We start from the raw sequence: 11,554 nt of genomic DNA on the forward strand, positions 1-11,554 counted from the left end.
CTTAGCTACTTTCATGCATGGCTCCACAAATTCTCCTTTCCCCCCACACCTTACTGTTTTTGAACATGTTTTTTTCTTTTATCTTTAAAATTAATTGTTCTCTTTTTCTTCAAAATATTTCTAAAGTGTTATCTATACTACTATGTCTCCTACTTCTCAATTTTTTTTCCTAAACTCACTCTAAATATTAAATTTTATCCCCATATCTCAAATGAATCTACTTTTATCAAGGTCAACAATGGCTTATACTTAACTATCATTAGGACAATTATGTTCTCATCTTATTTATTAAAATCGTTTGATAGATTTGCTCCCAATTGCTTAATAATTTTCTTTCATTGGTGTTCACAAAACATACTCTTTTGATTAACTTCATATTCCACTGGATACCACATAAGAACATAATGAAATTCTCCAGTTTCTTGGATAATTTTTCCCTCTTTCCTAATAATTTTAATGTTGAGCACCCGGGGTCAAGATCCCATTTCTTTTTGTTTCTTTTCTTTTCCTTACTTTACCCTTTATTTCCTTCAGTTCTCTTTGCTTCTCTTCTGTACACACTCTCTCCCTTGGTGATTTTTACCCTTTATAATTAATTACTATTCTTGGTATGTTCTGCTTCTCAGAATTATACTTTTGGCCCCAATTTTTTTCCTATACTCACTCATGTATCTAATTACTCGTCTCTACACACAATCAGACATGTCATATTAAACTCTTGATCACGTCCTTCAAACGTACTCCATCACAGCATTAGACATCCCTCATTCCCAATATCCAATCCATCAGAAAATTGTATTGATTCTAGATTCAGAATACAATTCTCAAAACAGCTCTTCCTCAACATTGCCATTATCTTTCACCTAATTATTTCAGTTTCTTCCTAACTGTCCTACCTTACCTCCCTTTCTCTCTCATAGTTCATCTTAAAATTGCACTTATAATTTGTAAGTCAATATATGTGCAACTCCTATGCTTAAAACCTTCTAATATCTTCCTATATTTCAGAGTAAAATAAAGTGACCTAACAGCCTTTGAAATGACCTAAAATAAATAACCTGAAAGCAACTATATGTTCTTAACTCAACATCATCTTTTCCTCACCTGATTTCATACTCCTCACATTTTGGACTTCTTTCTGACCTTCAAACATGCTCCATATGTTTCTACTTTTAAGTCAGTGCCCAAGCTGTTTCTTTTGTCTGGAACATGCTTGCCCAAAATATCTACAAAGCTGACTTCCTCAGAAAATTTGTGTCTTTACTAAATGGTTATTTTGTCATTAAGGACAGCCTTACACATCCTATATGTTGTTATAAATGGGCTAACATACCCAGAATTTCAACACTCTTAGTGTGATGTATTGTTTCTATTCCATTCATCACGTTATTTCATACTAAATCGCTTATTGATATATTTCAGCTTTATTTAGTTATTTCAACCTTTTAAAGTGCACAATAATTTTAGACAGATTTATAAATGCATTCATACCATTACTGCCTCTATCAGCTATTTCCATGTTTTGCTCCATGTCATGTCCTGCCTCTATCAGAACATGTCCATGTTTTACTCCAAAAGCTCCCTGTGCTTTTTCCCAGGCAGTTTGACCCCATAAGCCCCACTAAAGTCAGTAGTTAATCTGTCCTCTACTATTATAGAGTTAGGTTTATTTTTGTTAGACATTAATATAAGTTAAGTAATAACAATATGTGACTTTTGTTCTGGCTTATTTTATTACCCATAGTGTTTATGTAGAGCTGTATTTGCATTTTTGTATTTTGTACAATACTTAATAAATATTGGCATGCTGGTTCATAAATTACATATTTACCTTTGTAAGGAGCTGCTGATTGGTTCTCCAAAGTTAGTGGGGGAAGATTTTATATTACTTCAGAATTATATGAGAGTTCCAATTGCTCTATATTTTCAGCTTCACTAGATAATATCACTATTATTTAACTACTCTAGTGATACACAGTGATATCTTATTGATAGCTTAATTAACATTCTCAATGTACTTACTAGCCATTTCTACATCTTTTCTTGTGGAATATCTTCAATTTTTTTTTGTCCTGTTTTTAAATTGGGTACTTCGTATTACTGATCTGTAAGAACTATTTACCAATATATATGCTCTGACACATACATATATGCTCCGACATATATATATATAATATATATATTGCAACAAGAATAACCCAGACTATGAAAGAATTAAAGGAGCATAGGCTGATTATTTTAAACTCAAGACATGTGATGATAAAACTCTTTCTTGAGTGCCAAGTTTTGAATTCTTACATATATGTCCTTGACAGAAAGTTTGCTTGTTAGCTTGCTTTAAGTCACTTTGGTTCCTCTACTCACCAAGCCAGTTCACAGTTATAGGAGTACAAGTCTGTGAAGCAAGAGGAGAGCAGAGTTCCTACCTCACTGCAGCCTACCCTAGTCTGTGACCTTGCTGGACTATTTGTTACAAAATGTGTTATCTCAGATATGAAGGTATTTCCTCAAGTGTTGGACTAGTGTTACTCTTTTTCTTTTCAACAATTTTCTTTTACATCACTGTTGTGCCCCTAATTTTCTTGCTACCATATCACCCATGAACCATCAACATATTCCCTTGTGTTCTTCCCTCCCATCTTCACCCCTCACAGCCACTATATATTCTTTTCCTTTCACAGGTTTGTAAATAAGGAAGAACTCTTCAAGAAAATTAATATGTATTACAAAATTGACTTCTTAGCCAAGTGAATTTAAAAATAGATAGTATTCAAACTACACTGGGTTGTTTTTCTTTTTCTTTTTCTTTTCTCCCCCATACTAAACTATAGTGAATTTGCTTTTGAAGTTGAATTTCTTTATTTGGATTGAATTGCCAGGGTGGAAAAGTAAAGGAAAGATCCATATCAAAGGCTATTGCAAAGATAGTATCTGTTATGATAATAATAATAACAGTAATAATTATAAATGCAGGGAATATGCCAGCTTTGCGTCTCTGAATATTCAGATGTAAAGACATTTAGTAGCAACTAGCAGTATCTAGTAACTAGTAGTATCTAGTAACTGCTGGATGGCATCAAGCTAAATCTTTCATAGGCACCAGTCACTGTGAGGTGATAGTATACCACTCTGTTCTGGCCATCTCCTTTCAGCTCCCACAAAAAAACTAAAATGCATAAGTGATGTCATTTCATTTTTTACAATTAAAAAAACTGAGTTTTGGAAAGTTCAAGTAACTACTATACAAACTGCCCAAAGAATGAAATTGAAACACTTTATAGTACTTAGTCCTGCACATTTACATTTGTGCACATACACATGTGCACACACACAAACCCTTTCTGTTATGTTCATAAAACCTATAAAGTCCCCCACTTTCTGAGTTTTGTTGTAATATGCCAATGAAAAAAGCAGTAAAATATATTTTGAGTTATGACTCCATCAACAATGTTTATGAAGACCTATTTTTACTAACTGTTGTTGGGAGGAATGTGTATAAACAGAGACAAATTAAGATTTGTTATTTCAAAGATGATGGCCTTTCATCTTAAATCCTTAGGTTCTAGGTTCTTTTTTGGCACACTGTTGCACTCAGTGGTTTATAGTTGCACCACAGTTTCATTATTTTATTGCAGTATATTGACTGATAATGATAACTCAGTTTCATTTCACATGTGTATTCTTGTTCATGAATGTAATTTTGTGTGGCCAGGCTATATTTGTGCAGCAGCTAAAAATTCCTCATCTCTAGGTGCTTGCATGATAGTTAAAGAATGTGTTAAATAAAAGAAATGAATAGATCAAAGAGCACATTAGAAGGTAAAAAATTAGGTGTAAAATAAATTCAGTGAAAGCTTTCAGAGAGGGAAAAAAGACAACGGTTTTAGTTAAACACAGAGGTTAGAAAGAATTCTTGGAAAAGAATATTCAAAATATACAATATATAATATAGTACTAAACATATTATATATCATATCATAATACAATATATAATGTTAAATATAGGGGTTTCACATAAGTATGTAATGTAAAATCCATCAGGTGACTAGAATTCGAAAAGGTCCCTCTGGTAATAAATACTTGGAATTGTCAGCATGTAAGTGTTATTTAAAACCAAAGAATGGAATGATGCTCACTGATTAAGAAGAGAGATGGGAAGTTCATGGACAACTGTGAATTGTCCCAGTGTCAAGAGGTCAGAAGCGAGAGCAACAAGAGTAGCAACTGAGATAGATACTACTGGCTTGGAATTCAGACAACAAAGTATTTAGAGTAGAAAGCAATGATGTAGACACTATTTCTAGTGTTCCCTGCCAACCCATTTTGCACAAAATAGCCAGGTTATTCTTTGAGCAGTTGTCTGGTCTTATATTCCTCCTTAAAGTATCAAATTCAGTCCTCTAACCAAAATCAAATTCAGTCCTCTAACACCACTTCTAAGGAGCTTCTGAGCTAAATCCCAGTCATTTCTCCCATCTTATCTTTCACCACAACCTTAACTCATTTATTCAACAAATTTATTAAGTACCTCTTGCTTTCTAAGTAGCATTTTATTACAGATAGTGAGCAGAGAATAGCATAGAATACACACAAAGTCTCCACATTTAGAGAACAGACACTGTATAGGGTGTGGCGGAAGAAAACAATTTAAGTAACTGAATAAATGAAGTGGATGCTAAGTCCATGTGAACAGGAACATGAATTAATGTTTTTCCTGCTCAATCACCCCAAACAAAAAGGGAACTTAAAATGTAAAAGTGCTCAGGTGATTCTTGTTGACTGAGTAACTGAGTAAAGATAATTTTAAATGACACTAGGGAATTTGGCAGGGAAACTCATTAGTTAGCCTCAATGCAGGCTACTTGTACAAGGTAATCTTACAAAGTCCAATCCTCCTATTATAATTTCCAGTTCTCTGAAACTTCTTTTAGGTTGTCAAAGATACCATGATCTGCCTGGCTCCCGGGCTTTCAGTCAATCTCAAGGAATGATCTTTCTACCTAACTAACTCTGCCTGGCTATTTCTGATCTTGCAAATGGTTATAAAGTTTGCTCTTCACTTCTCTGAAAAGCCACCCTGTACCCAGTACTGTTTATATGAAGAGAGGTGATCCTTGCAGTGCCTGGGCACATTCTGTGCTTAAACCGTGTATCCGCTCTTATCTTGCCTTATTTTTGCTCTTACCAATAAGTAAGAGAAAAATAGCAGGAAAGGGAGGAACCCCTGCGATTATGGCAAACTGTTGGAGGTGGTACTTTTCCATGGCCACTGACAGCATATGCATTGTAGATTTAAACTGTTTGAGCAGCCATGTTCCATGCACAATACTTTGAGACTTGGAGTTTTTGGTTTTTTTTTCCCTTAGTTACCTATAACAAGCACCTAAATTACCCATTTCTTTACTTTTCTGTTTATTTATTTATATACTTATTTATACCCACCCTTGCTCCAAATAATTTCTTTCATGGAACAGGCATCAATTTCTATCAGTGCCTGTCACAGCAGAACTGCAACATCAGCACATTTAAAATTAACATCTGATTTTAGAGAATCAGCCTTCCTTCCAGGTATTTTTTAAAACTATTATGGGTCATGGGACATTTTTGGTTGTCTTAAACACCTTCCTTATACACATACTTCTAGGAATATGTAGACCCCTGAGGTTGTTTGTGTTGAAAGCCCTAAAGCCTTTAAGATTGAAAGACAAGGAATCTTGGTTTTATAAATCATAAATTTTCAGGAAGAAGCAGACTTTTATAGCATTAAAAAAGAAACAAAACCCCAAATGTAATTATTTATGTAAGTCCCAGGACTTCATACCTAACTTAATCGTAGCTTCAACCTCTCCCAAAAGTGGAATTTTAAACCAATAAAACCACTATTTCTTACTTACCCCCATCCCACTCACTACCTATGAAGATCTATTTTGTGCAACTCCCTGTAGACCCTTTCTGCTGGGCAGCGGAGATGTTACCTGATACATGAATTCTGTAATTATGGTAGTTAGATCTTCACATTTATATGGGTGAATTTTGTTTTGCAATGGGAATGAAAATTTTTGCTGTCCTTCTACTTTAGGAAGGGAGATGAACAACCCAGCCTTACTTGGATGACAGGAGTGGCCTCTCTGCAGGTTTTCCAAATTGGGGGGGGGGGGCAGGGAGAGAAAATGTCATTGCTGGAAAGAAATGAAGGAGTCTCTTCACCCTAGTACTTGGGGACACAAATAAAGTGGTGCAGGTTGAAACTGGGAGTCCAGTGTCCAGGACCCTTTGGGAGCTTAGCCAGTAAATTCATCCACACTGATTTGACTGCTGACCCACTTGCTCTATCAAACCACCAGGATTCGCTCTGGCATATCATTAAGTGATGGGGTGTGTGTTTAAAATAGTACAAAATATATGAGAACCTGATGCTACCTTACTAATGGAAATGATTTATGGTGTCACATTTAGCAGTGTTTTTGATCTTGACAGCGCCATTTATATTTATCTTCTTAGCATGAGAAGATCAGAGTGCAGGCATATAACCAAAACTGTAAAGATTCAGAATCTTGGCATTTGTCTATGGTTGGAAATTTTAAAGTAGCTTATTAACTCTGAGATACATGAGGGAAAGAAATGTGCTTTTCATTAAAATTTTTGGCAAATAATTGCATTATTGGAGCACAATCTTTCAGGGTCAGCACTTTGTATCCAATTACCAGGGAACATAATGGATGGTTCCCTGACTCGTCATTGCCATTCTGTAGGCACTTAAGATAATTCTCTTTAACTTTTCCGGTTAAAGTGAATTTATTGCTGGCAAACAAATTTCTGGAACTGGAGGCTCTCTCTAAATGAAGAACCTGTAAACATGCCCATTAGAAATTGGCTTTTCCAAAACTGCTTTATTATGAAGAAAGAAGGTTCTCTGGGGCAGAACCCCTTAAAGAGTTTCTTGAAAACAAAATAAAACACCATAATCAGCATAACTTTTTTTTTGCTTGATTAGTGACAAAATTAATGGACTAAACTAGAGACTTGTGATTTCAGATGCATTTCTGCTGTTGTCTTTTTGGATTCCCAATGCGAAGTCACTTAAACCTCTCAGGTTTTCCTGTTTGCTATTTGCAATGTATGGGTTCTTAGCATGGTCACTCTAAGTCTCATTTCTGCAGTATAAGAAGGGAATAATATCTCTTTCAGAATGTAATGTGAGTTTAAGTGAATTGTTTGTTACAAAACTTAGAAATGAGGTTTGCACAAAGCAAGGACTTTGATGTTTCTTTTCTTCCTCCTCCTCATTATTATATCAAAGAATATAAATATTGAGGCATATAAATATACAGGTGAATTGATCAAAGAAGAAATAGTTGGAAATATTACTCTACTTTCTAGATTGATGCTGGATTGACTGTTCCTTTCATTTCAAAAAGTTTGCTGAAATAGAAAAAAGAATAAGTAAGAGAATATATGACCCTGTAATCAAGTGATGATAATGGTGATTCTTATTCTTACATGCTAATTACAAATCGTAATATTTTTACATCAATGGCCGTTAACCAAGCACAACTAGACTCTTTAACCAAACAATATTTTCTGTGGAGATTTATACTGTAGGGTAGGGTGTTCAGGTGACAGTACAGTAGAGGCCACTAGCACACCACCAGTAGTAACCAAAAAGTTCTCTAGACATTGCCAAATTTACTGTTGGAGACAAAACCATGGTTCTACATGCACTGTAACTTATATTATTCCTATTTAATTCTCCTCTGCCAATTGAAGTGTAAGCATGCTTGCAGAAGAAAACCTTTGAGATCAAGACAGGCTGTCCTCTATCAGGAAGTTAAGGAATCATCCACAGAAGCAGCAGTCTTTATTCTGGGTGGAGGGCAGACCATCTATTTCATGGCTGAATTACCTTTCAGTGAGCTTGATTAGCATTATTTTCTTCCTGGGCATCTGTGAAGCACATCTCTTCGAAACTAACTTGAACCAACCTTCAGGGTGAAATGCAAACCCTATGACTGATTTTGCCAGGCAATTGTCTAGACTCAAACTGTCTAATTAACTCTAAATTCTTGGTGTCTCTGTGCCTGGAGGACCCGAAATGAAGCAGTTTGGCTCACTAAAATAATTTTCTAATGAGGTAATTAGAGATACCGCTGTTGCAACTCCCATCTCATTGACCACTGGGGTAGAAAAAACTGACAGCACAGAAGCTTTTAAGGATCTTTATCAACCTGTTTCTGAAAGGGTCAAAAATTTGAAGTGGAAAGTGAAGCAGATACATAAAGAATGAAAGAGCTGCCCACAGCTACATATGGAAGAAGAACCCTCCTTTGAACAGAGGACATCAAAGACCTGATGACAATATTGACAAATGTGTTTCATATGCTGAGCAATTGTTTGAGTATCTTTGATGATATGACTCATTACAAGTGCTTGAATAATGAGTAAATAAAGTAGAAAAATAAAACTTAACATCATGATATCTTCGTTCCCATTGGATAGACAAAAACAAACAGGATCCGTTATTAGTCTGCTGAGACTGTTATAATAAAACACCATTGACTAGATAATTCACAAACAATAAATATACTTATCACAAGTCTAGAGGATGGAAAACCCAAGATGAAGGCACTGAGAGTATGTGGTGAGAACCTTCTTCTTTGTTCAGAGATGGTCGTCTTATCCCTGTGCCCTCTGAATCCTGTTTTATAGTGTGATTAATCCCTTATAAAAAGTGTTCAGCCTTCTGGCCTAAACTCCTCCCAAAGGTCCTATCCTATCACCCATTGTGTTGGGCATTAGCTTTCAAGATGAATTTCATGGCAACACAGATAGTCCGCCAATAGTTACCTTATAGTGATAATGCTAAAGAGAAAATCAGTCAGGGAGGGAACATAATAAATATTGGAGAGGTTGTTGTTTTAGTGGGAGTTGATTATGGAGCTGAGAAATAGTAATCTAGGAATGGCAAATAGAAAATCTGTGATCAGTTGACATGCCTAGTCTATAGGAGGAATTCCAGGAAAAGCAACATAGCTCAAGAAAGAAAAAAAAAAATGTACAAAAGGCAGAAACATAGGATAAGGTCAGAGAGTTAGTAGAAGGCCAGGCAATGCAATGAATGCATTTTTGGTACTTTAGAACATTGGCTTTTATTCTGAATCAGATGGGAAGCCTTAGAAAGGTGCGGGGTAGAGGAGTAACCTGATAGATTTGTGTTGTAACAGTATAATTTTAACACTGTGTGAAGAATAGATGCCCCCCAAAAGGGCAGAAGTAATATTAGTTGGGACTATTCCAGTAATCCAGGGGGGTTAAGGTGATGACTTGAATCAGACTTCTGGTAGTGAGAACAGTATGAAGTGTCATTCTGTATAGATCTGTATAAGTAGAATAAATTGTTTTGCTGCAGGAAACTATGTAGGATTTGGGTGAAAAAGAGGAGCTAAGGCTGACTTTGAGGAATTTGTTTTGAAAAACTAGAAAGATGAAAGCCATTTACTAAATGGGAAATTCTGCAATATTTGCTTTTAGAAAGAAGGTAGAAAAATCAAGTGAGTTTGAACATAAAAAGAAAACGGAGATTTCCAACCAGCAGTAAGATACAGAGGTATGAAGTTCAATAAAGAGGTCTGAGCTAGAAATAATAACTATGAATCATCAGCACATAACAGTGATGAAAAAATAATTTGATTTCCCTATTTGACTTAGGCGGACTCACGTTGTACCATATCAGGTAGGTACCACAACAGTTAATAATCTAAATCAATCCAGAGTATAACCCATACTAAGGAACAAAAATAAAATCTTCAGTTTTACCAACAAATCAGTGATAATAGAAATTGGAAAGTTGAACTTTAGGAAGTAAAATATATTTGAGAGATGACACCAGGTATAATGTAGGGATGGTTTGGAACTTAAACTGAGCAAATAAGCTACTAAACGTGATATTTTAAGAACAATTATGGGGTTTTAGAAGTGTGTAGTTGATTTATAGAGTTGTACATTTGATTATAGATAATGTCTGGTGCATATAGTGTGTAGGTACATTTTATGGTATGCTTGGTTAGCTGAAAAATTTTCAGGTGAGATGACATACCTGAGATCTTTTAAAATTATTTAGAAAAAAAAAATGAGGGATAACTGAGAATCAAGATTAGAAAAAGGGAATTATTCAATTTGAACTGTTTGTACTTTAGAAATGATTATGCTATTTCTTCTACATTAGTACAAGTTTTTTGTTTTGTTTTGTTTTTAATTTCCACAAGAGAAAAAACTTGGCTAGACTTGTAGCTTCATGTGAAGAGTAATCTCAAGTTGCTTTGCCTAAGTATGAATACTAAACCTCTAGTATAGCGACTGTCACACTACAGATGCTTTATAAATATATTTTTTTAAAGATTTATTTATTTGATTTATAGAACTGGGGTACAGGCCAGAGGCCCAGGGGCGGCAAGAGGCTTCACCAGAGACAGAGTGGGGAGCAGAACAGGCAGATCGATGAAGTGCACTGCTGAGGGGAGCAGCGGGCGTGTCAGGCGAGGTCTGCCACGCCATGTGGTCACCTCCGGGGCAGGCAGGAATCGAACTCATGCGGAAGTGGCTTTAGATTCTCAGTGCTGTGCTTTAACCCGCTGCACCACCAGGAGGGCCAACTTTATAAATATTTTTAATGGTAAAAGAAGTTAAAGTACTATTTAGGGGAATAAAAACTTGCTGAATACTAACCACTTTCCATGTCATCTTACTTAATTTGCAAAATAACCAGAAGTAGCTATATACTCTATTATGCAGGCAACAAAAATTTGACTTAGGCCATTAACTAGACTCACACATAAAGAGGTTGACAGAGCAAGCACACATGATTCTAATGCCTAGGATCATCCCTCTGTTCCTCTGTTGAAGCCTTTAAATTATGATATTATGTTATACTCATTTGCCAACACAATGAGGAAAGTCTTTTTAGGAAAAATGCTTAGTAATCTGACTGACTCTAAAGAAAACCTTTAAAATCACCACATAGTACCACTTAGTCGTATACTCATTAATCTTTATTGAGTTTCCCTGCATGCTGTAGAACTATTCATGGTAGATAAAAATGAGTAAGATATACCTTTAGCTTTTATCGACCACCCTCTAAAGTACACTGTAATTTGCCAATTGGTACCTAACAGTACCAAAAGCAGCAAAAGGATTGTTCTGATATCTTCAGTCTTGTTGCAAGATTCTAAATATATACTAGTTCAGAAAAATTTTCTCTTCATCAGATAATACATTAACTCAACAATTGATCTATGTGGGGCAGAGAGAAGGAACACTGAAACCCAATAGAAGGCTGTTCAGGCTGAAATGTCAATTCAGCCATGAATTAAGAATCTCAGGCAGGACTAGCAATATAATCAGCAGGACCTAGTGAGAAATATAAAACTTGGGCACCCCCATTCCAAAAGCAGGAAAGCATGCTTTACAGGCAATAAAATATTTAAAATTTTATGCCTGTTGTCTGCATTCCCTCAATTTAGCATGTTTTCTACTTGCTACTCTTTTGAAATATCTCTAA

The sequence above is a fragment of the Condylura cristata genome, unplaced genomic scaffold (assembly GCF_000260355.1).
Source record: "Condylura cristata isolate star-nosed mole 26May11 unplaced genomic scaffold, ConCri1.0 scaffold00021, whole genome shotgun sequence".
Lineage (NCBI taxonomy): Eukaryota > Metazoa > Chordata > Mammalia > Eulipotyphla > Talpidae > Condylura > Condylura cristata.